Below are 22900 nucleotides of genomic sequence, written 5' to 3'. Positions count from 1 at the left end.
GTGAGGTCCCTGTTCACATCCTGGGCAATTGAGCTGTTGTTTCGCATTGGACAAGACGAGAATTTTGTTAGTCTATTTCCCGTGCACGTGGCAGGATTGGTTTACATGGGGTATGATTTGAAAACCTGAACAGACACTGCAGGGATTCTGTCAGCACAACACAGTCTCAAAGAATCAAGACATTTTCAAAAGGTGACTATGCTTTCAGACATTCACTTAATTATTATTCACCAATTCAGATGACTGCGTTCTTCAGGATTCAGACAGCTGTTGTGTGTATGTTGGGTTCTGGCTGTCTACCCACTCTCTGTCCCTCCCTGTCTCTTTTTGTTGCTGTATACCTGTCTCAGACTTTTCACTCTCTGTCTCTCTGTCAGTGCATCGATCACGGTTCCCTCTTTTGGTTTGTGGTCCCTCGATTCTCTCGCTGTCTGTGTTCAATCAAGGTTCACTGGATTGATTCCTGCGATGATGTGGCTGTCCTGGGAGGAGAGATTCAGTGCGATGAGTCTGTTTTCTCTGCAGGTTAGAATAATGAGAGGTGAATGGATTGTTTAAAATGTCTGAAAATGCCGAGACAGTTTGACTTCGGACACACTGAAACGCTGTTTCCCCACCTGGTTGGAGCATTTAGATCAAAAATATTAAGGTGAATGATGTAAGAGGAGTTAGCAATGATTGGAAGGAAGTGAAGCTAAGAAGTGGAAGATGTGAATGAAGTTATTCATGATTGAGAGGAATGCATTGTCACCTCAGGGATTCCGTAGATTGATTAATTGTAAACTTTGGAATCAGAACAAGCTGAGACACCAGATGGAAACGCTTTATTTGCCTGCACGCATTTTTGGATATGGAGTGACGGCGACATGTGCCGGCTAGCTCAGGCAGTAGAGCATGAGACTTTTAATCTCAGGGTCGAGCCCTACGTCGGGCGTTGTTATTTTAAAACTTGTCCCTTTCCTGGGTAAACTCCAGCTTTCCATTCGTCCGGCAGTGCCACCGCTCAAACTCAGTCTTTCTCCATCCCGCTGTATGAATCTCACAGTTACTGCTTTCTGAGTTAAAGTAATCTTTGCCTTCCCAGGAAGTCGTAGTGTTTAGTGCTTAATTCAGCGAGAAGGTTTCTTCTCATTTTGCGCGAAATTTGAACCCAGATCTGGGAGGTTGTGTCAGTGGAAACACTAATCCCGATTGCCATTTAATCACTTCAGCCTTCCATCCAAAAAAAGGTTGTTTGACCTTTCCTCCTCTCGCTCTGTATATCCCTATACTTTGTATTTGTTAGTGAACCATTAAATCTCTAAACTCTTCCAGTTTGGATAAAGGGTCAGCGATCCGAAACAGACACTCTATTTCTTTCTCAATAGACGCTGTTTGACCTGCTGAGTGTTGCCAACATATTCTGTTTTGAGGTGCGATTTGCAAGAACTGCAGCAACTTTTTTTTGGTGCAGTGCGGATCAGTTTTTTTCGACTGTACTTTGCCTGTGTAAATAGTGAAGGGGCTGAGATTTTAAATAATAAGATACAAGCTCGTGTCACCTTGGTTGACATGAAATGAAACAAAATGAAGATTAATCATTTCAAAAGATGTTACTAAGTCAATAAATATCTTGCAGGGGGTCAACCTAAGGTGATATTCACTCACTCATTTGTCCGAATTTAAACAAGAGGTGGGACGGCGAGAGTCTAGAGTGATAAGTGTTACACCATGGAACCGACAACACTCTGACCTAAGTCACGAGGCCTTTCTCCCAAAACACACACACACACACACACACACACATACACACACACACACACACACACTTGCTCAGTAATTGCCATTTTCCAGACGAATAGTTATTATGTGACACCAACCGCTCCTTTCTTTCAAAAGAGGAGTTAAAGAGTAGCAAAAAATGAAAAGAACATTGCTGATGTAAGCATCTGTCGCCAGAAGCTCAGCAATGTGCATTGTAAAAGCAGCTGACCTGTCTGACAAATTGTTCTCCTGATTCCTACTTTGTGAGAAATTTAAACAAAAGGTTCTTCAACAAATCAATCCTCAGCAATGGCAAAGAAGAGCAAGGATCCGCCTAAATTTAAACGCTGTTCGCTATATTCAGATGCTCACCATTAGACCAGAGAACCTAGAACACAGCAGACAGCTGCAAATAGTCACTCAACGCATTTGACCCACTTGCTGTTGCTGCCACATTGAATGAAACAGGTCACATTCCTTGGGTGACCATTTGCAACTGGCGGCTGTGCTCCTTGTTCTGTGGTGCAATGCTGAGCACTCTGGACTCTGGATGCAGTAATCCCAGTTCAGATCTGGATAAAAATTCCTTTCCGTTGCAAAAGCAGATGATTGGTTTGCTGAAGGACATTTTATTTAACATTTTCTCAGAAAATGGAATTTTATACTCTGAGATAATTTCAGCAAATTCCACCACAATCACATTGCAGACGACGCAACGAATTATTCTCCTGGCGCCATTGCATCAGCCCCAGAGGACGATTGTTCAAGAAGACAAAATGCTGAGCGGCAAAATCATAGAATCTCTGCAGTGAAGAAGGAAGCCATTTGGCGCATCGAGCCTGCACTGAAAACGATGGCGCCCTGGTCCTATCCCCATAACCTCATATACTTACCCTGATAGTCCCTCTGACACTATGGGCAATGTATTATGGCCAATTAACCTACCCGCACATCTTCGGATTGCGCGCCGGGTGTTCATCTTCCTTCCACACACGCAGACACGGGGAGAATGTGCAAACTCCACACAGACAGTGACCCAAGGCCAGAATTGAATCAAGATTCCTGACATTGTGAGGCAGCAGTGCTAACCAGTGTGCCAGAAAATGCACAGAGGACAGGAGTTCCCCCAACCTGAATCATTCACTAAGTCATCTGTCCCAATTTTAAATAAGAGTTAGAACGATGGGAACAGTGGCTCCACCGAGACCAGAATCCAGTTTCCTTGTTTCATAGTCCAGAGAGCGGACCATTTCACCATGGAACCGACAGCCGCTGGCTTAGAGCAGCAGGCCTTTTTCTCAGGGCTGTCTCACTCTCTCACGCACACACACACGCACTTTCTCAGCAATGTGCACAGCAATTGAAGTTGAACTGCTGTCAAATTGTCCTATCGATTCATGCTTTGTGAAAAGTTTAAACGAAATATCCCCCAGCAAATCAATCAGCGGTTTAAGCAAAGCAAAGCAAGGTTCCGACGAGATTGGAGTTCGGATCGCTGGATCCAGAGTGCAGAGTGCTCACCATTAGAACAGGAAACCAAATGCCTTGAGCGAATGTTTGCAACTGGCGGCCGTGTTCCTGATTCTGTGGTGCGACCGTGAGCACTCTAGACTCTGATTTGATTTCATTTGATTTGATTTATTATTGACAGAATAAAAGCAAAATCTGATTATGCTGTAATCTGAATCAAAAACTGAAAATGCTGGAAAATCTCAACAGCTTTCACGAGAAAGAATAGGTACCACTGAAAAGCTGAGGCATTATTTTTTCCTGATCCAGGAATCTAAAACACGGGAGCACAATCTCAGGATCAGGCGCTGATGATTTAGGAGTGCGATGAGGAGAATTTGCTTCACTCAAAGCCTCGTGAATCTTCGGAATTCTCGAGCCAGAGGGTTCTGATGCTCCATCATTGAACACATTTCACTCTGGGTTCGACAAATTTATGATCTATCCAGGAATGAATGGAAGTAGGGATATGGAATTGGAACAAATGCTCAGCCACAAGTCCATGTTTCGATTGTAATTTTTAAGTTTAATGGAATAATGGAAGCATGTATATAATGTTGTATGTAATATGTTTGAAGTCAATCGTCATTGAATAATGTTGGTAACACCAGAAAACAGTACAGCCGGTAACAATTGAAAACTATTTTTATTGACGCCCACAAACTCATTGCCAACACGCAACAGTTTGCCTGTGAATGCTGATGGTGAGAAAATAGTAAAACTCCGTCCCTGGGAGGTCTCGAACCAGCAACCTTTCGGTTAACGGCCGAACGCGCTGACCAATTGTGCCACAGAGACTGCAGTAACAACTGTTAAATGTATTCTAAACTAGTGTGTCAATGACCACAATTCTATTTCTGCAAAGCCTGTTCCAGAACTGCAGCATGACCGCACTGTTTACAATTCTATACAAGCCTCTTTAGTTCCGTTGATCCCGCAGCACTGCTGTAGTGTGTTTGTTATTCCCTTTCTCCTATGAACGCGCAGGTAAAATGAATCCATGTCTCTTATCACAGGGAGGAATTCAACAGGAGGGAAGGGAACTGAAAACCAGTACCCCAACGATCCAATACTTTCCACTCAATCATCAATAACACCATTCTCAGCTGCACCTCCTTCCAAATATTTTGATCCATTTCCCTCACGATTTGTTCCAAGATTTAATATTTCCCTTGTTTTCTCCTAATTTTGATGCAAGATTCGCTTCAATATGTCACACAAATGGAATTGCAAACCTGAGGGCTAACCATGGGAAACAACTCACTGCGTAACACAAATCCCATGGTGCTTATTTCCAGATCCACAACACTCGGTTTTTCAACCAAATGGAGGAATTTTTCAATGAAAAGTTTTGGAAAGTTGGTGTGAATTTTGTTTGTGAATCACTCGGGTGTTGTGTAAATGCTACTCGAAGGTTCAGTGAGCCGGACATGATCTATTTGCGTTTTGCTGAGCTTGTGTTCTGTTTATGGGGAGGTTTGAACGGAATTGGACCTTGTGTCCCAGGAATGGGCAGTAACCCACTGATTGAAGCTGCAATCGCCACTTTCTGCTGGCGATTGGAGACTGCGAGGTCAAATCCTGCTGCTTCTCCCTGTCTCACTCACTGTGGAGCCGGGGAAAAAAAATCAGCGATGGATTTGTTTCCCTTTCTGAAATGTGGTCTTGAATAACTGTTATTAACGGAGGTAACGCTGCTGCAGCCTTTCATAATCTGTCACAAATGAGCAAAACGCAGTGCTCCAGTGGCGCAATCGGTTAGCGCACGGTACTTATACAGCATTGCAGCCAGCGGGCTATGCCGAGGTTGTGAATTCAAGCCTCACCTAGAGCAGGTGTTTTAGGTTTTAGGACAGTGTTGTTGAGGGGAGTACTGCGATGCAGGCTGTTGGACTGGATGGGATTGATGTTCATCAGGAGGAGGTGTTAGCAATTCTGGAAAGGGTAAGAATAGCTAAGTCCCCTGAGCCGGATGGGATTCATCCTCGGATTCCCTGGGAGGCTAGAGAGGAGATTGCAGAGCCTTTGGCTTTGACCTTTGTGTCGTAATTGTCTACAGGAACAGTGCCAGAAGACTGGAGGATAGCAAATGTTGTCCCCTTGTTCAAGAAGGGGAGTAGGGACAACCCTGGTAATTATAGACCAGCGAGCTTTACTTCTGTTGTGGGCAAAGTATTGGAAAGGATTATAAGAAACAGGATTTATAATCACCTAGAAAGGAATAATTTGATTAGGGATAGTCAGCACGGTTTTGTGAAGAGTAGGTCGTGCCTCACAAACCTCATTGAGTTATATGAGAAGGTGACCAAAGAGATGGATGAGGGTAAAGCGGTTGATGTGGTGTATATGGATTTCAGCAAAGCGTTTGATAAGGTTCCCCATGGTAAGCTTTTGCAAAAAATACGGACACATGGGATTGTGGGTGATTTAGTGGTTTGGATCAGGAATTGGCTAGCTGTAAGAAAACAAAGGGTGGTGGTTGATGGGAAATATTCATCCTGGAGTTCAGTTACTAGTGGTGTACCGCAAGGATCTGTTTTGGGGCCACTGCTGTTTGTCATTTTTATTAATGACCTAGATAAGGGCGTGGAAGGATGGATTAGTAAATTTGCGGATGACACAAAAGTCGGTGGAGTTGTAGACAGTGCGGAGGGAAGTGGCAGGTTACGGAGGGACATAGATAAGCTGCAGAGCTGGGCTGAGAGGTGGCAAATGGAGTTTAATGCGAAAAGTGTGAGGTGATTCATTTTGGAAGGAGTAACAGGAATACAGAGTACTGGGCTAATGGTAAGATACTTGGTAGTGTGGATGAACAGAGGGATCTGGGTGTCCATGTGCATAGATCCCTGAAAGTTGGCACCCAGGTTGATAGGGTTGTTAAGAAGGCGTACGGTGTGTTAGCTTTTATTGGTAGAGGGACTGAGTTTCGGAGCCAGGAGGTCATGCTGCAACTGTACAGAATTCTGGGTCGCCGTATTATAGTAAAGATGTGGAAGTGTTGGAAAGGGTGCAGAGGAGATTTACCAGGATGTTGCCTGGTATGGTGGGAAACTCGTATGAGGAAAGGCTGAAAGGCTTGAGGTTGTTTTCGTTAGAGAGAAAAAGGTTAAGAAGTGACTTAATAGAGGCATACAAGAGGATCAGAAGATTAGATAGGGTGGATAGTGAGAGCCTTTTTCCTCGGATGGTGTTGGCGAGCACGAGGGGACATAGCTTTAAATTGAGGGGCGAGAGATATAGGACAGATGTTAGAGGTAGGTTATTTACTCAGAGAGTAGTAAGGGCGTGGAATGCCCTGCCTGCAGCAGTAGTGGACTCGTCAACATTAAGAACATTCAAATGGTTATTGGATAAACATATGGATGATATTGGAATAGTGTAGATTAGAGGGGCTTTAGATTGGTACCACTGGTCGGCGCAACATCGAGGGCCTAAGGGCCTGTACTGCGCTGTAATGTTCTATGTTCTATGTTCTAGGTGAGACCATCGTCCAGTGGTGTGATCCCTCGACCAGCTGATATTCTGGGGACGGCCAGGACAGCTGGTGGAGTTTGAATACAATAAATCAGGTTGGAATAACTGATGACCCTGAAACAACATCCGTTGTTGCTAAAAATCATGATTCACTAATGTCTGTTGGGGAAGGAAATCTGCTGTTGTTAGATGGTCTGGCCAACACATGACTCCACAGCCACAACAAAGTGGTTGCCCCTCAACTGGGATGGGCAATAAATGTTGATCAGCGGTGCTTCTGTTCAACGAACGAAAGGAAGATCGGGAATGTGCAGGTTTGGGAGAAGCTTTCTGAACCGTCAGAGCTGGAAACGGGAGTCAGTGAAAAATATTGCGTTTGTATGTGCACAGATGGATGGGGAAATGTAACATGCAGTGTAAAATACGCTGTTGAGTTAATTTTCAACAATAAATTCTCACTCTGAGTTTAAAACAACGTACAGGTGCATCTGCAGTCGCGCCTTTCTGCTGTCAGCGGGTGATTGGAGAGTGCGGGTTAAAATCCTGCTGCTTGTCCCTGTCTCACTCAATGTGAAACCGGAAAAGAAAGAATCATTGTTGGGTTTGTTTCCCCATCTGAAACGTGGCTTCGCGTGACTGTTATTCACGGAAGTGGTGCTGCAGGAGCCGTTAATAATCACAAACAAATCAACAGCAATCAGCCGGACTGTGCAGGTTTGAGGGAAGCTTTCTGAACATTCAGAGTTGGAAAGGAGAGTCTGTGAAAAATGTTCTGTCGGGTTTGAATACAGAACTGTGAAGGGGAAGGGGAAGTGTAACACAGTATAAGATACAATATTCAGTTAATATTCAGCAATAAACGTGAATTATTGCACGTTTCCTCACTCTGAGGTTAAAAGTATACTTCCGCCCGCTTTCCAACAGGGAATCTTTGATTAGGTGAATGTGGTAATCAATACATGACAGAAACGATGCGTTCCCTCCAACCTGGGAGCCTTGGATGAAACTGTATCTGAGGTCATCATTGCAGATGTCGGAGCAGCTTTCTCGAAGTTCAACCCACGGAAAGCGACTGGCCCGGATGGGGTACCCAGATGTGAACTCAGATCCTGCGTGGATCAGCTGGCGGGGGTATTCGCAGACATCTTCAACCACTCTTTACTTCTGCTTCAAGAAGACAACCATCATCCCAGTACCAAAGAAAATCCAAGCAGCGTGCCTTAATGAATACCGTCTGGTGGCTCTGACTTCCATCATTATGAAGTGCTTCGAAAGGCTAGTCATAGCACGAATCAATTCCCGCCTCCAGGACTGCCTGGGTCCACTACAGTTCGACTACCGCCGCAACAGGTCCACAGCAGACACCATCTCCCTGGCCCTGCACTCAACCCTGGCACACCTCGATAACAAAGACGCCTATGTCAGACTCCTATTTATTGACTACAGCTCAGCCTTATTCCGACGAAACTCATCTCCAAACTCCATGGCCTGGACCTCGGCTCCTCCCTCTGCGACTGGATCCTGAACTTCCTAACCCACAGCACACAATCAGTAAGGATAGGCAACAGCACCTCCTCCGCAATCATCCTCAACACCGGTGCCCCACAAGGCTGTGTTCTCACCCCCTACTACACTCCTGATATACCCATGACTGTGTGGCCAAGTTCCCCTCCTATTCGATTTTCAAGTTTGCTGAAGACACCACCGTAGTGAGTCTGATCTCAAACAATGATGAGACAGAGTACAAGAATGAGATAGAGAATCTGGTGAAATTGGCGCGGCGACAATAATCTCTCCCTCAATGTCAACAAAACGAATGAGGTTGTCATCGACCTCAGGAAGCGCAGAGGAGAAATTGACCCTCTCTACATCAACGGAGACGAAGTAGAAAGGGTGGAGAGCTTCATGTTTTTAGGTCTCCAGATCACCAACAACCTGTCCTGGTCGCCCCATGCTGACACTATAGTTAAGAAAGCCAAACAACGCCTTTACTTTCTCAGAAGACTAAGGAAATTTGACATCTCAGCTCGGACTCTCACTTACGTTTGCAGATGCACCATAGAAAGCATTCTTTCTGGTTGTATCACATCTTGGTATGGCTCCTGCTCTGCCCGGGACCGCAAGGAACTACAAAGTGTCGTGTACGGAGCTCAGTTCATCACGCAAATTTGCCTCCCATCCATTGGCTCTGTCTACACTTCCCGCTGCCTCGGCAAAGCAGCCAGCATAATTAAGGACCCACGCAAGGTTCTATTTTGCAATCAGACTGCACGGTTTGATATCCTCCGCCGGTCACATTGGTCATGAGCAGAGTTTCTATAATGTGAGGCTTATCAGATAGGATAGGCTCTCCGATTCGAAACAGGGTCGAACATGATCGAAATTTACTGCTTGAAAGTTCCCAGATTGTATTTCGTTGTTGAATATGAACTGAAAATGGATCCAGAAAATATTAATTTGTTTTTTTAACAATTATTGGAAAGAAAATGCGCTCAGTAAAATCGCCACAGTCATATTTCGGCTTTCACTGTCTCACTCACGGTGCAGTTGATGTCGGTCAGATGGATGAGCCATGGTAAATGTGTGAGGGTAAGTGGGTTAGAATGGCGACATGTGTCTCGGTCAGGCACTCTGGACCTACATTCTCTGGATCATGTGTCAGCCATTTATGACTGAGGTAAGGAGACATTTCTTCTCCCAAAGGCTTGTGTATCTTTAGAATTCTGCAGCTGCCCAGAGGTGCGTGGATCCTCAGTCGATGAGGATATTGAAGGTTGAGTTGGAGTGATTTTGGAATCTAAGGGAAGGAAAACCTATTGGGATAAGCTGGGAAATTGGGGTTGAGGTTGCGGATCTGCCTTGTTTCTGTCGTGGAGGAGGCTCAATGGGACATGTAATCCAGTTTTCTTTCATTGATCCTGTTCACTGTCAATATCAGATCCGGTACCAATGGATTCTGCTGACAGCATTGAAGTCTCAGGACCTGAATTCAGGGTAGCAGCATTAGTTAAGGTGCGTGATCGAAGCCCATCACTGCTAAATGTTCAATTAATTAACTTCCTGGAGTAACTTTGATTTGATTTATTATTGTCACATGCATTAGCATACAGTGGAAAGTATTTTTCTTGCGCGCTACACAGCCAAAGCATATCATTCATCGAGAAGGAAACGAGAGAGTGCAGAATGTACTGTTACAGTCATAGCTTGGGTGTAGAGAAAGATCAATTTAATGCAAGGTAGGTCGTGCATGTTATCACACGAATTCTACGCAGTAGATTGCATCGTTAAACATTTTAACAGGAGGTACCAGCAGACAGAATGCAAATATAAATTGCTGTAGGTAATTGACGTCTTTGTGGAGCCAGTTTCCTTACATCATTGCATCGCAGCATTTCTGTCGTGTTGTACTTATCACGGTCGCCGTACACATGTAAGTTTCCTGGTTCAATCCTGAGCAGAAACTTATTAGAGAGGAATAGAAAATGGTGGAAATTCGCAGCAGGATTGACAGCCTCTGTGAGGAAACAAACATTTCAAATCTGGATGACCCTTCATCAGATTTCCTGATTCGACACACTGGCTCTGTTCTCTCTTCATAGATGCTGCCAGACCTGCTGAGATTTTCAAGTATTTTTTTTTGTGTTTCAGGTTCCAGCATGAGCAGTATTTCACCTTTGCAGAAACATTTCCAAATGTTTTCAATTTCAGAGTAATTCAGGTTTCAGAAACAATGACGCATTTGCCACGAAACATTAACTGACCTGCCGAGTGTTTCCAACATTGTCTGATGGTAACGCCATGAATCAACCTGTGAAAAGAACAAAACGGATGTTCTGTGATATAAAGCAAGGCAGGATGATTCAATGAAACAAGGAGTGATGGATAAGGCAACATTTAGCTGGTGATGGCGGAGGCCGGGTGGTCAAGTCGTTCAGAGTCAATCCTTTCACCGCCAAGGCCCGGGATTGATGATAAACTGTCAACTAAACAGAACATTTTACTTAGCATGTAATCAGTTTCTGGAGGTGAAAGTATCTGAAAGCAGAGGAAGAGTATATCATTTGCTGCAGAAGGTAGAATGACTGCGTGACGATGTCTGTAGCGACAGTGACCTGGAATGAAGCAATGGAGACAGTAATGATGACCAATGAGATACAAATCTCTGATGTTGTTCAGCAGATTTACCACAAGAAGCTACAGAAGACGCAGAGGTTACGAATGATCTGTGAATGTGGTGAGCTTCAGTGGGGTAGAATGCGTTATTATTCATTTTGACAGGAGGAAGCAGCAAGGGGAACGTGAACATAAATTGCCGGGGACAATTGACGGGATTGTGCAAGTGGGTTTATTTTGTTTCTCCAGGGAGCTCAAAATGGCACATTTTCGATCAGGAAGTAATTTCAGCCCCTCCAAAATCATGTGCTGGTCGGCAGCTTTAAACTCTACATTCCCTGACCGGGAATCGAACCCGGGCCGCGGCGGTGAAAGCGCCAAATCCTAACCACTGGACCACCAGGGAAGATGCGAGCAAGCGGTTTAATCTGACCGATACATTGCAGCGTTTTTTAAATACTCGAGAAAGGTTTGGGGAAAAAAACCCTCATGTTTTGATGGAACACGAATGATTCCTTCAGCCAACAGCAAATTACTGCAGATGCTGGAACTTAAAAGAAAAACTTAAAATGCTGTAAAATCTCAACAGGCATGACGGCATCTCTGGGGAGAGAATAGAGCCAACATTTCAAATCTGTATGGTCAGTCATCAAAGCTGAAGACAGGAAAAGAGGACGAGATTTATACTTTAAGTATGGGAGATGCGGGGGTGGGGGCGGGGAGGCGGGGGCGGTGGTGGTGAGGGTTTGAGCAGTGGGTAAGAGTTGACAAAGTTGTGAAGAAAAAAACAAACGGAATGTAAATCGGGGCAGGAAAAGCAAAATACTGAGGATGCTGGAAACTGAAACAAAAACAGAAAATGCTGGAACATCTCAGTAGGTCTGGCAGCATCTACGGAGAGAGAAAAGAGCCAAAGTTTCGAGCCTGGATGACGCTTCGCCAGAGGTCTGTGGATCCTCAGTTAATGAGGATATTGAAGTTTCAGATGGAGATAATTTTGGAACCTAAGGGAATGAAGGGCCATCATGATAGGGTTAGAAATTGGTGTTGAGTCCTGGGATTCGTCATAATCTCCTTAAATTGTGGAAGAGACTCCATGGGACATGTGAGCCTATCCCACTCCATTAGTTCTGGTCCCTGCAGCACCAGATCTGACAGCCATCACTTCCGCTAAAAGCGTTGGTGAATGTTCTGAGGCATTGAATTCGAGGCAATAGCATTTGTGGGGGAAAGTGGTCAAATGCCACAAATTTCAGGTGTTCAGTTGATTTGCTTTAAACGTCATGAATACTTTTTCTCGAACATGTTATTACGAAACTTTAATACAGTGGGAAGTACCATTATTCATTTTGACAGGAGGAACACGCAGAGGCAATGTAATATCAATTGCTGTGGGCAAAAGATGAGCTTCTGGAGCCAGTCTTGTTGTTCTCCAGTAAACCGGATCTGCTTGACCTGAGGCCATCTCCGTGTTTATATAGTGCGGTGATTATCACAGGAGCCAGGTTAATTCTGTAAATATCTGGTCAGAATGATGTGAAGCATACATGACAGGATTTGAACTTCAGTTAGAAAATTCAAATCCATCACCTGAATTCCTGGGCCGGGAATACAGTCTCACTGTTTGTAATCATGTTGTTTATATCATGATATGGAGATGCCGTCTTTGGACTGGGTGGGTACAGAAAGAATTCTCACAACACCAGCTGAAGTCAAACAGGCTTATTTGGAATTACGAGCTTTCGGAGCGCTGCTCCTTCATCAGGTTGTTGAACTCGGCAGTCAGAAATTCAGCCTGTGTGTACTCTCGAAAGGAGCCACTTGCACACACGCTGCTTTCCCCCAGCAACTTTTTAAAGTTGGTAATGTCTCTGCTCGTTGTTCATAACGAAAACGACACCACAAACACTCATGGGATTTAATCTGAGCTGTTGGACTGCAGCTGCAAGGACCAAAACTCAAACCCATTTTGGCAGCGGTGGGATTCGAACCCACGCCCCCATAGAGACTGGAGCCTTAATCCAGCGCTTTAGACCGCTCGGCCACGCTACCATGTTACAGTGCATCGCAATCATGTTATTTAATGATAATGTTACTGAAATTCATTAAAAGCAATGGAGGTGGGAACGGCCATCAGGAGGCATGAGCCGACTGCTTCTCTGATTCAGGTAAGCCTGAACTGCGTGACAAACAGAAATCATCTCACGTCAGAAACACAATGAGCTGCAGTGAAGGGCCGGCATCATTTAAACTGTCCTTAAGCTCGTCTCTTCCCAATTTCCTGCCAGAAATGACAAGAGAACCTCCTGTTGAATTTGCACTGAGTCTGCACTTCAGGGCACGAGGCGAGATTATGTTTTATATCTTCATCCAGGAAATTACACACAGTTTTCACAGTTTGGATGAGAGCAATATATCTTCAATTCCAGACCAGTAACCTAAACAGCAGCGAAGGAGTCAAACTCTAATCACCAGGCCAGCAGCTTACAGCGTGTTGTAGAATTTAATTTATCCACGCTGCTTTTGTTACTTTAATTTTCATGCCACTTTCGCCACAAACAGCTTTCTCCTGCAAAATGGCGCCCTCTCTTTCAACGCCAGTGATGTGTTCAGCCAATGACAACATACAACAAACACTCCAGTGCAATTATCACTTTCGCTTCCGACGGTTCGAAACCGGACAGAAATATTTCCCAAAGCTTTTCAATGCAGAGTGAGGAAAAAGTTTCATAATTCAGTGTCAATATAAACTGTAAAATCTGGCTCACGACCAGACAGATTTTACCTTGCAACAACATCTCAATCGTTGGTACAAAGAACAAAGAACAATACAGCACAGGAACAGGCCCTTCGGCCCTCCAAGCCTCCAGCACAGGAACAGGCCCTTCGGCCCTCCAAGCCTGCGCCACTCATGTGCTCAACGAGACCATTTGTTTGTATCCCTCTATTCCCAGCCTGTTCATGTGGCTATCTAGATAAGTTTTAAACGATCCCAGCGTGTCCGCCTCAATCACCTTGCTTGGCAGTGCATTCCATGCCCCCATCACCATCTGTGTAAAATACGTCCCCTTGACATCTGTGTTGAACCTTGCCCCCCTCACCTTGAACCCGTGACCCCTTGTGTTCGTCACCTCCGACCTGGGAAAAATGCTTCCCTCTGTTCACCCTATCTATGCCCTTCCTAAATTTTTTGCAGCCTATCACTTTCCTCCTCTTTCTGTGTTTGTTCTTGAACTGTCGCACATGTGAAATTTCCAGCTCTGATACAAACTTGCAAACCTCACTCGGCTGATTCTAGTAGATCTGCTTTCGATCAGAGAGTAAATCAGATCATTATTAATGGTTTGCTGAGAGCAAATAGTCTTCTTTTTCAAAGCGGGAATTGAAACCAGACATCACAAGGAGAGTGTTGAACATGAGCCACTGGACTACCATGGAAACCGGTGAACTGTGTTTTTCAAACTGACTTCACACATGTCCCTTTGCTCATTATTTTCCTCTCAGATCTTTTTTCACTTGTGACACGTTTCTCCTTCAAAATGTCCTGTTTGGATGGAACATAATTGCTTCCTTCAGCCAATGACAACACGGATTGAGTTCGCTGGGTCATGGAATTGACAGTGAGGTGAAATGTTCCCACAAAATGCCAAAGTTTAGAAGGATGAGGAGGGGATCTGATAGAGGTATATAAAATTCTAAATGGATTGATAAAGAAAAGGTAGACCAAAAGCTTCTTCTTATGGGGAAATCAAGAACAAGAGGTCACGTGTATAGTTTGAAAGCCCGTGGATTTAAAACTGAAATGGGGAAGAACAACTTCTCGCAAAGGGTGGTGAATTGATGGAAGTCGCTGCCCCATAGCGCGGTGGAGCCTGAATCATTGAATGATTTCAAGAAGGGATAGATATATTTCTGATGTAGAAAAACGCATCAAAGGGGTATAGAGAACCGGTGGGAGATAAATTTCAGATCAAAGAGAGGTCAACCATGATCTGATTGAATGGCGGAGCAGGACCAAAGGGCTGAATTTTACTGCATCTGCTCCCAATTCCTATGTTTCTTGGCGTAACGATCAATTTTCAAGCCCACCAACCTCATCACTGTGGTTCTGTTGAAATATATGTACAGTACGTCCTCTGGTTCCCCTTCACCCACAACGCATGTGAGTCGTGCAAATAACTTTGTAATCGTCTAATTCTGTGGTGTAATCATTCTGTCATTCTCTGTTTCCCTCATTCATTTTGTCCAGGCTTCCACCCTACCAGATGTTGTTATGTTTCCTCCCTGCAGGATTTCATTTGTTTTAAACTTCCAACATCTCTAAACATTCCCAATGTTAATGAAAGGTCATGGAGGTGAAAGTTTATCTTTGTTTCCCTGTGCACAGACGCTATCTGACTTCCTGAGTTTTTCCAACATTGCCACATTTCAGTGCACATGTCTGATCCGCTTTTAGATGGCAATAGAATATATATTTAATTGATGCACTTTTTTAACGATGGCTTGTTGGTCTAGGGATGTTCTCACTTTGGGTGTTAAAATCCACAAGCTTGCTGGAGGTCCCGGGTTCAAATCCTTGTTTTGTAATGGGTAGGTCGTGGATTTTGTTGGTTTTATTCCCGTGTCATGGCGGCATTGGTTCACATGGGATATGATTTGAGAACCTGAGCACACACTGCAATGCTTTTGTGCGCACGACACACTCACAGAGAATCCAGACATTTTCAAAAGGTGACAATCCTTGCGGACATTCACTTAATTAGATTGAAAAGTCTGAAAATTGGGCGGCAGTTTGACTTCGGACAGACTGAGACGCTGTTTCCCCACCTGTTTTGAGTATTTACATCAAAAATGTTAAGGTGAAAGGTGTAAGAGAAGTTTGCAATTTTTGGAAGGAGGTGAAACTAAGAAGTGGAAGGTGTGACTGAAATTATTGATGATAGCGAGGAATGCATTCTAACCTCAAGCATTCTGTAGGTTGCTTAATTGTAAACATTGTAATCAGAACAAGCTGAGACACCAGATGGCAAAGCCATATTTGTCTCCACGCATTTTAGAATATTAAGTGCCAGTTCTGATATGTGTCCCTCGAGGTCAGTTGGTGGAGTATGAGACTCTTAAGCTCAGGGTCGTGGGTTCGAGCCCCACCCTGGGCTATGCTGTGTTTGCTGCTTTCGTTGGTGAAGTCTTGGCAGTGTCACCGTTCAAACTGAGTCTTTCTCCATCCCGCTTTGTTTTATTAGTCACAAGTAAGGCTTACATTAACACTGCAATTTACTATGAAATTCACCGTCCCGCCACACTCCAGCGCCCACTCGGGTCAATGCACCTCACCAGCACATCTTTCCGACTGTGGGAGAAAACCCACGCAGCCACTGGAAGAACGTGCAAACTCCACACAGATAGTTACCCAAACTGGGAATCCAACTCGGGTCCCAGTCCCTGTGAGGCAGCAGTGCAGACCACTGTCCCACCATGCCGCCCTACTAATCTCACCATCACTGCTTCCTGAGTTAAAGCTATCTCTGCTGCCCGGGCAGTCGAAGAGTTTAGTCCTTAACTCAGAGAGCAAATTTCTTTTCATTTTGCGCAAGCTTTAAAGCAAGATCTGGAAGATTATGTCAGTGGGAACAATAATCATCCTCATTGTCCTTCAATCACTCCAGCCTTACATCCTATCACAAGATCATAAATAGAGTTCTCGCCCTCTATTTTCCCTCACTCTGTATTTGCTCGTAAACCATTAAACATCTAACTTCTTCCAGTTTGGATAAAACGTCAGCGACCCGAACCATTCATTCTATTTCCCTCACCATAGACGCTGTTTGACCTGCTGTTTCCAATATTTTCTGTTTTGAGGTGGGGTTTGCAGTAACTTCAGTGTCTTTTTTTCTAGTTCAATGTGGATTCGTTTTCTTTGACTGAACTTGACCTGTTTACATCGTCAAAGGACTGAGGTTTTAAATAATAAGGTACAAGGATGTGTCACCCTGTTTGACATGAAATGAAACATAATGAGGATTAATCATTTCAAAAGATGTTACTAATTCAATATATATTTTGTCGGGGATCCACCTACGTGTGCCATTCACTCACTCATCTGTCCCAATTTAAACAAGAGGTGGGACGGCGAGAGTCCAAATTGCGAAGCTTTACGCCATGGAAATGATAGCACTCTGACCTATGACACTAGGTCTTTCTCCCAAAACACACGCACGCACACACACACACACTTGCGCAGTAATTGCCAATCTCCAGTCGAATTGTTGTTGTTGTGTGACACCAACTGCTCCTTTCTTTCAACAGATGATTTGAAAAGCAGCGAACGATGAAAAGAAACATTGCTGATGCAGGGATCTTTCGCCAGAGACACAGCAATGTGCAAGTTGCAGTTGTTGCAGCGAATGACTCTCTTGGCGTCAGTGCACCAGCCCCAGAAAACGATTGCTCAAGAATACAAAGCGCTGAGAGTCGGGGAAGCTACAGTGGGCTTTGTGTCCACCTGGAGGTGTAATTCACTCTGTTATCTGTCCCAATTTAAACAAAAGTTAGGAGGCGAGAGGCCAGAGTGTGATCCGTCACCCATTGAATGAACAGCACTCTGATGGAAGAATTTTATCCGAAAACACACACACACACACACACACACCTACACACTCTCTCTCTCTCACACACGCATGCACAAAGACACACAGGCACACAGGCACACAGACACACACGCACACACGCACACACACTTGCTCAATAATTGCCAGACTCCAGTCAAATTGTTATTGTGTGACACCAACTGCTTCTTTTTTTCAACAGGGGAGTTAAAGAGCAGCGAAACGATGAAAAACACTGATGTTGCAGGCACCTGGCACCAGAGGCTCAGCAACGTGCATTGTAATAACAGTTGAACTGGCTGACAAATTGTCCTCTCGATTCGTACTTCGTGAGAAATTTAAACAAAATGTCATTCAGCAAATCAATCATCTCCATTTGCAAATTAAAGCAAGGCTTCTCCGAGTTTTGAACTCGGATTGCTGGAGTGCTCACCATTACACCAAGGAACCCCACACACGACTGCAGGCTGAAAATGGTCGTTCAATACCTGTGCCAATTTGAACAGCAGAGAGAAATATCAGCCCCAATGCACAATCCCATCAAAAACCCACAGCAATTCATATTTACTTTGCCCTTGCTGATTTCTCCTGAAAAAAAGGAGTAAGTACCTTGAACTGCATTAAATTTCACTGTAGCGCACCACGTTCGAGGAATGTTGGCATCGAAATGTTATAAACCTGAGTGTGGTAAAAATTCTGAACAACAACAGCTTGTCATAGCTCTGCTTTGGTCACACTGGAAGCTCGTGTGAAAATATGAACAATGTCATATCTTAACAGACTGGAAGGAGTGGGTGACTGTGTTTAATTGGCACTGTGCACATTCCTGTAATCCGTGACTGCGAGAATCAGGAAAATTACATCCTGCTCGTCTAGTGGCTAGTGTTCGGTGCTTTCGGGGTTACAGGCTGGCTTCGATGCACTAAGATTTAATGTTTTTGATAAACAAACCGTAATACTTCCTGGTCCAAAGCAGCTCTGCCAGAAACGGTGGAGAGAGGTTTGTAGTTTTGCTTCCGAGTTGGAAATGTCACATGGACAAAAGGGCAAAAACAACACAGATAGTGAAGGACAGAGATAGGATGAAAAGCGCTGACGATGGAGATGGTGGTAATGTGTCAGATTTAACCGTTTGCATTGGCACAAGTTTCACTCATTTCTGGATAAAAATATCGGGCTAAATGATAAGAAAACTTCTCCCTAAATGACGCACAAAACTATTTGACTTCGACTGATTGCAAGCAGTTTTCGTTCAGAAAGAAGTAACTGTGGGATTAACAAAGCGGGATGGAGAAAGTATCAGTTTGAGCGGTGAAATTGCCGAAGGAATGGAGAGCTGGAGTTCACCCATAAAAGCAGCAAAAATAATGGGAACCACCCAATGTTGCCCTTGTCCATCATTCCTTGTGTCAGTTAATCCAACCTGTTATGCTGTCTATCACAGACCTTCCCTTTTAATCTCTTTACTGAGTGATTCCCATCTTAAATGCCACAAGACCTCAACTGCTCAATCAATGTTTCGTGAAAAACAAGAATCAATCCGAATCATTTGAAATGAACCCATTTAGAAATGTTTTTGCTCGGTCTTGACCCGGGGACTTTGACGCGTGTGACGCAAACGTCGTAACTACTGCACTACAGAAACTTTGTGATGCATGACTTGAAGCAGATCCGGTTTACTTGTGGAGCAACTAAACTCGTTCCACAAGCCCCGTCAGTTGGTCACTTTATATTCTCTCTGCTGGTTTATCTAATCAAAATGAATGATGACGCATTCTACTGCATTCAACTTTAATAATCACATGTTTGATCAAAGTTCGTAACGTTTAAAGTAATTTAAGTGAAATCTGACATTGGGAGAATTTGATCACACTCCTCCACAAATGTCGCGATCCTAAATTTAGTGCCTTAAACTTCCTATCAACGACACCAACAGAAGTCATTGCTGTCAGAACTAGTATTGGCAGTGAACAGAATCAATGGAGTTGGATTAGATCACATGTCCCTTTGAGTCTCCTCCGCCATAAAAATCAACCCCAGCTCAACAACCGCCTCATTTCAGGATTCAATTCAATTAAACTTGATTCCACCCAGACAGGGAGAGAATAGGAGGAACAAAAACAAAAGAGGGAAATGGATAGTTCGACTGAGAGAGGAAAGGACTGAGGCAGATCTATAGTGAGAAAGAAAGAGCCAGAGTGGGTAGATACCGAATGGAACAGATACACTTCACTATTCCATATGATTTCAGGAAAAAAAACTTGAAGGCATTGGAAAGAGCAAATTCTATGGCCCTGAAAAATATTCTGGCAATGGTGCTGAAGAATTGCGCTTCAGAACTTGCGGCCACCTTAGCTAAGCTGTTACTCGGTTACAACATAAGCAACTAACCGCCAATGATACAATTTGCCCAATATTGTCCGATTTACTAAAATCAGGTCAAATCCAACGCTGCCAATTACCACCAGTCTACTCTTGATCATCAGTAATGTGACGGAAGGGGCAATAAACAAAGGCATCAAGAGGCACGTCAATGCAAACTGGAGGAACATACCCGATTTCCCGATTCGGCACTGACTGTGTTCCGGATTTAATATTGTGTTCAACAATTTCAGAGCATCTCCTCTTCTCCATCTTCACCTCATTTCCCTCTCTTTTGTTTTATTTCATTTTATCTTATTTTTTTATTTTTATTATTTTCTTTCTTCTTTTATACATATATTTATGTTTTAATATCCTTTTTTTTTGCATTGTCAATTTAAAATCTCACTTTCCATCTTGTTGCCCCCTCTCCCTCCTCCCCACATTTCCTTTGTCCTGCCATTTCCACATTCTGATCTCTTAATAGGCAGCAAGCAGCACCCTTCTTATCCATTGTCACTACCATTTAAATTCCCTTTGGTTTTGTATTTATATGTGACACCTTTGTCACCCACCCCACACCCATATCCCTCATCATTACAGCATAAATCTCGTCCAAAGTTTTTTGTCTTCAGCCCCGACGAAGCGGCATCCAGACTTTGAACGTTAGCTTTATTCTCTCTTCGCAGGTGCTTTCAGACCTGTTGAGATTTTTCAGCATTTTCTGTTCTTGTTTCAGATTCCAGCATCCGCAGTAAATGTGTTTTTATCAAGAGGCACTTGACAGACAGACTTGTTTCTGATTTACAAAAAAATGCTAACAGCGATGCAAAGCGCCACGTTCGCATGGATAGGTGAGATTAACATTCGTGCAGGTGGTTTCCCTCGTGGTTCGGATTCGGCGCTTTTGTTGTCGTGACCCTGGTACGATTCCCGGTCAGGGAATGAAGATTTATTGTTTTCTTGCAGCACATGATTTAAGCTCAGATGGAATTACTTCCAGATCGAAAACGAGTGATATCACTGCCAGTTTCAACAGCAGAGCGAAAAATCCGTCCCATTCCACAATCCCGTCGAATACCCACAACACTTTTATTTGCCTTGCCTCTTTTGGATCCTCCAGTCAAATGAATAATGATATATTCTCATTTAATCCCTACAGAACAGAAGGAGGCCGTTCGGCACATTCCCGTAAACCCACATATTTACCGTGCTATTCCAGCTGACACCAGGGTCAATTTAGCATGACCAATCAACCTAACCTACACATCCTTAGAAAGGAAACCGGAGCACCCGCAGACACTGGGCGAACGTGCAAACTCCGCACAGACAGTGACCCGATAAATTTAACCTGACCACCTGGTGCTGTGAGGCATCGGCTGTGCCACGTGCCGCGCTTTCTACTGCATTCAATGTTATTGCATTCAAAGAGCAGTTTTGGTATCAATTTGTGATAAACCATTTTGTGGTAATTCTGCTGAACAACATTAATTTATCACGTCAATGGATCGTGGGTTCCAGCCCCACGTTGAGCGCCATTGTTTTTGAACTTTGCTGCTTTTCTGGGTGAACTACAGTTCTCCATTCCTCCCGCAGTGTCACCGCTCAAACTGAGTCTCTCTCCATCCCGCGCTGTTGATCTCATAGTTACTGCTTTCTGAGTGAAAACTGCCTCCACTTCACTGGAGGTCGGAGAGTTTACTGTTGAATTCAATTAAAGTTTTCCTTGTCATTGAGCGCCCGAGATTGGTACACAGACCTGCGAGATATTTGTGTCAGTAGAAATGATAAAATTTACGCCATTAACAACCAGTTCTTAACCGAATCAGCATTTCTATCGTCAGCGCTTTGCAGCCAATCGCTCTCTTTTTTTTGTTCTTTACCTGTGACATTTCCAATTTAGACGCAGAAGAGAAAATATCCCTAACACTGATTCCGACAGAGCTGGTGCTGACCACGAAGTAACGCAGAATTGTCACACCGGGGATCGAACCCAGGCCACGGCGGTGAGAGTGCCGAATCCCAGCCATCAGGGAATTTGATACAAGTTTTTTAAACAACTAATTTATCCATGAGCCAACTGCATTCTATTTTTATTTCAGACTTTTTATTCACCAAAAACAAGTTTCTCTTTTAAATTGTTATGCTTAGATCGAACACAAGTGACAGCATCAGCCAATGAAAACAGCTGTTCCTGTTAGCTGGAACATGAAATCGACAGTGAGGTGAAATAGTCCCGCAAGTTGCTCATGTGACACTTTCAGTTTCCAAAACCAACCAACCTCATCACTGTGGCTCCTGTGAAGCTTACAAGGTAACACGCTGCAGGCATTCATCACGGAGAGCAACTGACACAAGTCATTTACGAAACACTGTCATGTCGCGTCTCTTCCTGTTTCTGTCGCTGCCTCACATCCAGCTCCCTCTGGCTATCCAGCTCCCAGGGTCAATTAGCTGCTTGATAAAGACACAGACAGTTGGTGAACCCGAGCTTGAACTGGAAAGCAGGGAAAGCGAATGTATGACACACGGCATTGAGAGGAGATGGAGTTTAGAGATGACAGTACAAAGAGACACAGATATCTCATCTTCCTGATCCAGTTACTTATTGCAGGAATGTACACAGTGCGAATTATCCACTGTCACTCTCTCCTTCCAGCCTTGAGCACGGAGTTAAGTTTTGAAGTGTTTGTATCTTGCTACAGTAATTCAGGGTTTTGTTGAGGCCACATTTGGAATAGTGTGCGCAGATTGGATCCCCGCATTTTAGACAGAATAAAAGCAAAATCTGATGATGCTGGAATCTGAATCAAAAACAGAAAATGCTTGAAAATCTCAACAGCTTTAACGAGAAAGAATAGGTACCATTGAAAAGCTGAGGCATTATTTTTTCCTGATCCAGGAATCTAAAACACGGGAGCACAATCTCAGGATAAGGCGCTGATGATTTAGGAGTGCGATGAGGAGAATTTGCTTCACTCAAAGCCTCGTGAATCTTCGGAATTCTCGAGCCAGAGGGTTCTGAGGCTCCATCATTGAACACATTTCACTCTGGGTTAGACAGATTTATGATCTATCCAGGAATGAATGGAAGC

General features: G+C 44.0%; 1 protein-coding gene and 3 non-coding genes across 4 annotated transcripts in view; 1 reads left to right on the top strand and 3 right to left on the bottom strand.

Annotated features, from left to right (window-relative positions):
* The window catches only part of LOC144483173 (uncharacterized), a 950558-nt gene that overhangs the window by 319088 nt on the left and 608570 nt on the right, over nucleotides 1-22900 (top strand).
* trnan-guu (transfer RNA asparagine (anticodon GUU)) lies at nucleotides 3977-4050 on the bottom strand. The gene has a single exon. It is a non-coding gene; the product is annotated as a tRNA-Asn (tRNA).
* On the bottom strand, nucleotides 11174-11245 carry trnae-uuc (transfer RNA glutamic acid (anticodon UUC)). Its single transcript has one exon. It is a non-coding gene; the product is annotated as a tRNA-Glu (tRNA).
* Nucleotides 12810-12891, bottom strand: trnal-aag (transfer RNA leucine (anticodon AAG)). Its single transcript has one exon. It is a non-coding gene; the product is annotated as a tRNA-Leu (tRNA).

Source organism: Mustelus asterias, unplaced genomic scaffold (assembly GCF_964213995.1).
Source record: "Mustelus asterias unplaced genomic scaffold, sMusAst1.hap1.1 HAP1_SCAFFOLD_47, whole genome shotgun sequence".
NCBI lineage: Eukaryota > Metazoa > Chordata > Chondrichthyes > Carcharhiniformes > Triakidae > Mustelus > Mustelus asterias.
The sequence above is the reverse complement of the archived record's forward strand: the minus strand, read 5'-3'. Positions and strand labels throughout refer to the sequence as shown.